Here is a 3,807-nt window from a genome sequence, read left to right on the forward strand (position 1 = left end):
GATAACGAACATGGTTCGCTTCTCGAAGTTAAGAAGAACTATGTCAGGTCTCGAGTGTGCAACAGAAACAATTGTCGAGAATAAAAAGTTCCAGTATATGCGGCACTTCCCATTCTCGAAAATTGACTCGGTTTCCCTAGGAGCGTTTAGAGAAGTAATATTAAGGTTAATGCCATAAGAGTGACAGAGACGGTATGTTAAGGTAGAAATGACACCGTCTTGACATGCCAAAATGAAACCCTTCGTACCAGACATTAATCCGGGTGATTTAAGGATAGCAAACGTTAGCTCACACGGCATTGACTGATCCTCCACATTTCTGTGGAAGATAACGTGCATCCTCTTATCGAGGAGCTGTTCAAGATAGTTTTTCTGTTGTGTTTTCTTAATCCGAGTTTTCAGGAGTGAGTACTAAAGATAGATAAGATTTGATGCATTTTGCTTACATCTAATACTGAAGTTAAGTCCAAGTGTTTCAGCAGCCTTCTCCGCTGCTTTGTACATAAACGCTCCTTTGCCCACTTCTCCGTTAGTCCTGACCATTGTAAGAAGAGGGTCTCTTCCATTTGCGAATCCATGTGCTGTACCCAGAATAATCCTGTTGTGAAGACATTCAAGACTCAATATTCCGCGACCACATTAACGGCGTGCTATGTACAGTCGCGGAACAGAAGACTTAGGATGCATGCTTTTGTTCATGTGCATAACCTTTTTTGTCCCCATATCAAGGGATCTGAGCTCTTTCTTCGTGCAACTTACTACAACTATGTTTAGTGCTGTCATTGTTGTTCCCACAAAAATCTAGGGAAAGGGGTTCGTCCATCCTTGTAGAGTTCCGCATGCAAGGATAAGGCTGCGTACTCTGAGAGGTCGCCCGATATCCCAGAGTCACCGTTCTAGGCACCTCACTCGTGGGCCATTCAGCTTTCGGCACGGTTTTTACACCTCCGCTTGCGGGTTAATTCCTTCGGGACCACCCCTGGACAATTGTCCGCGACTGCCTATTTATTTTTGTGACCATATTCAGCAGAAACCCTTAGTACTGGGACCCTCTATCCGCAACCCCAGGACGCTTTCGGTGGCTTTGTCATCCACATATATTGATATCCCATCTAATATTTTTGTAAGAAAACTTTTACACTACATTATTGAATTTCCTTGCACAAATGTTGAGAATTCAAATTACATTTTTCAGATCAATCACCGCATGTCTTCGTTTAGATATTTCTTCAAAAAAGCAAAAATGGCAGATTACTTACAATTGCATCTGTATAAGCCTTGAATCGAAATCAACAACGTCAATGAATCAGATGCTAAGTACAACAATGGTAACAGCAGCTCAAATGGGACCAATAAGACCAATTGGATTGAGTGGACCTACGCCAGCTAGTCAAGTGCGACAGATGAGTCTACCTGGAGTATCAGGACAAATACCGGCAAGCCAAATGGATCAGGTTACCTTTACTGGAACAGCAGGACAAATGTCAGCTAGTCACATCGAACAAATCATGCCAACTATATTAAGTGGGCCTATGTCTACTAATCAAATGGGTCAGATGAGTCCTATTGAAGTAGTAGGACAAATGTTAATAAGCGAACTGGGCCAGACCAGTCAAAATGGAACAACAGGACAAATTTCAGCTAGTCAAATGAGTCAAATGAGGCCAATTGGAAGAGTAGGGCAAATTCCAGCCAGCCGAATGTAACAAATTAGACCAACTGTAGTGACTGGGCAAATGTCAGCCAGCCAAATTAGTCAGATGAGACCGACTAGAGCATCCGTACAATTAATAAGCAGTTCAATTGATCACATTGTACCCCTAGAAGCTCCTAGACTTATTTTCCACACATACAAGGTAACACCTCTCTCACACGAAATTCTTCCAGCTACAACAAAAAATAAAAATTCTGATGTTCTGCAAGATAAATTGCTACTATTCTAATAAATTTAATCATTTTACTTGAGAATGTAGGTATAAACTATATAATTAGAAATTTGTCATTAGGACAACCGCAGGATTTAGCCGGGAGCGGGTGCTAATCTGAAAAATTGCACCCGCTTCCAGCGAAATCGCGGTAAAATTTCAGCCACAACCACGTCTCACAACAGTGAGATAGGTGGTTACAGTCTGTAAAGGAATCAATACGAAGATCCAGCAAAAGCCTCGTGGAACCTAAAAACACGGAGCGACCCAAGGACAACCGCCTTCTGCATTTTTCCCGCAAGTGTTCTAGCATATGGTTGACATGCAGGGATGCTTTTTAGGCCATTAGCAAGTGAAAGCTTGGCACCTCCAAGAGCGCCGATGATAAGGAGCTATGATGTTTTTGTCAGCTGGTGCCGAAAATTCGATAACGAACATGGTTCGCTTCTCGAAGCCAAGAAGAACTATGTCAGGTCTCGAGTGTGCAACAGAAACAATTGTCAAGAATATAAAGTTCCTGTATATGCGGCACTTCCCATTCTCGAAAATTGACTCGATTTCCCTAGGAGCGTTTAGAGGAGTAATAATAAGGTCAATGCCGTAAGAGTGACAGAGATGGCAATAAAGCACTCTTGGTGTCGCATTGTGCCTTTGGATGCAGGTCGTTCCCGCATGAGTTGTACAACTAGAGAGTATGTGAGCTAAATGCTCGGGGTGTGCATGGCATGCCCTGCAACTATCATCGCGAATGTCTTGGCACAAAATGTGGCGAAGGTATGTTAAGGTGGAAATGACACCGTCTTGACATGCAAAAATGAAACCCTCTGTACCAGACTTCAATCCTGGCGATTGAAGAAAAGCAAACGTTAGCTCACAAGACATTGACTGATCCTTCACATTTCTGTTGAAGATACCGTGCATCCTCTTATCGAGGAGCTGTTCACGAAAGTTTTTCTCCTGTGCTTTCTTAATCCGGGTTTTCGGGAGTGAGTACTCGAGATAGATAAGATTTGATGTATTTTGCTCACACCTAATACTGAAGTCAAGTCCGAGTGTTTGAGCAGCCTTCTCCGCTGCTTTGTACATAAACGCTCCTTTGTCCACTTCTCCGTTAGTCCTGACCATTGTGAGAAGAGGGTCTCTTCCATTTGCGAATCCATGTGCTGTACCCAGAATAATCCTGTTGTGCAGACATTCAAGACTCAATATTCCGCGACCACATTAACGGCGTGCTATGTACAGTCGCGGAACAGAAGACTTAGGATGCATGCTTTTGTTCATGTGCATAACCTTTTTTGTCCCCATATCAAGGGATCTGAGCTCTTTCTTCGAGCGACTTACTACAACTATGTTTGGTGTTGTCATTGTTGTTCCCACTAGAAGCTAGGGAAAGGGGTTCGTCCATCCTTGTAGAACCCCGCATGCAAGGATAAAGCTGCGTACTCTGAGAGGTCGCCCGGTGTCCCAGAGTCACCATTCTAGACACCTCACCCAGGTGCCATTCAGCTTTCGGCACGGATTTCACAACTCCGCTCGGGGGTTAATTCCTTCGGGACCACCCCTGGACAATTGTCTGCGACTGCCTATTTATTTTTGTAACCATATTCAGCAGAAACCCTTGGTACAGGCACCCTTCATCCGCAAACCGAGGACGCGTTCGGTGGCTTTGTCATAGACCCTTCGAAGAACGAGCTCAGATTGAAGTCTGGTACAGAGGGTTTCATTTTTGCATGTCAAGACGGTGTCATTTCCACATTAACATACCTTCGCCACATTTTGAGCCAAGACATTCGCGATGATAGTTGCAGGGCATGCCATGCACACCCCGAGCATTTAGCTCACATACTCTCTAGTTGTACAACTCATGCGGGAACGACCTGCA

The sequence above is a fragment of the Belonocnema kinseyi genome, chromosome 4, assembly GCF_010883055.1.
Source record: "Belonocnema kinseyi isolate 2016_QV_RU_SX_M_011 chromosome 4, B_treatae_v1, whole genome shotgun sequence".
NCBI classification, from domain to species: domain Eukaryota; kingdom Metazoa; phylum Arthropoda; class Insecta; order Hymenoptera; family Cynipidae; genus Belonocnema; species Belonocnema kinseyi.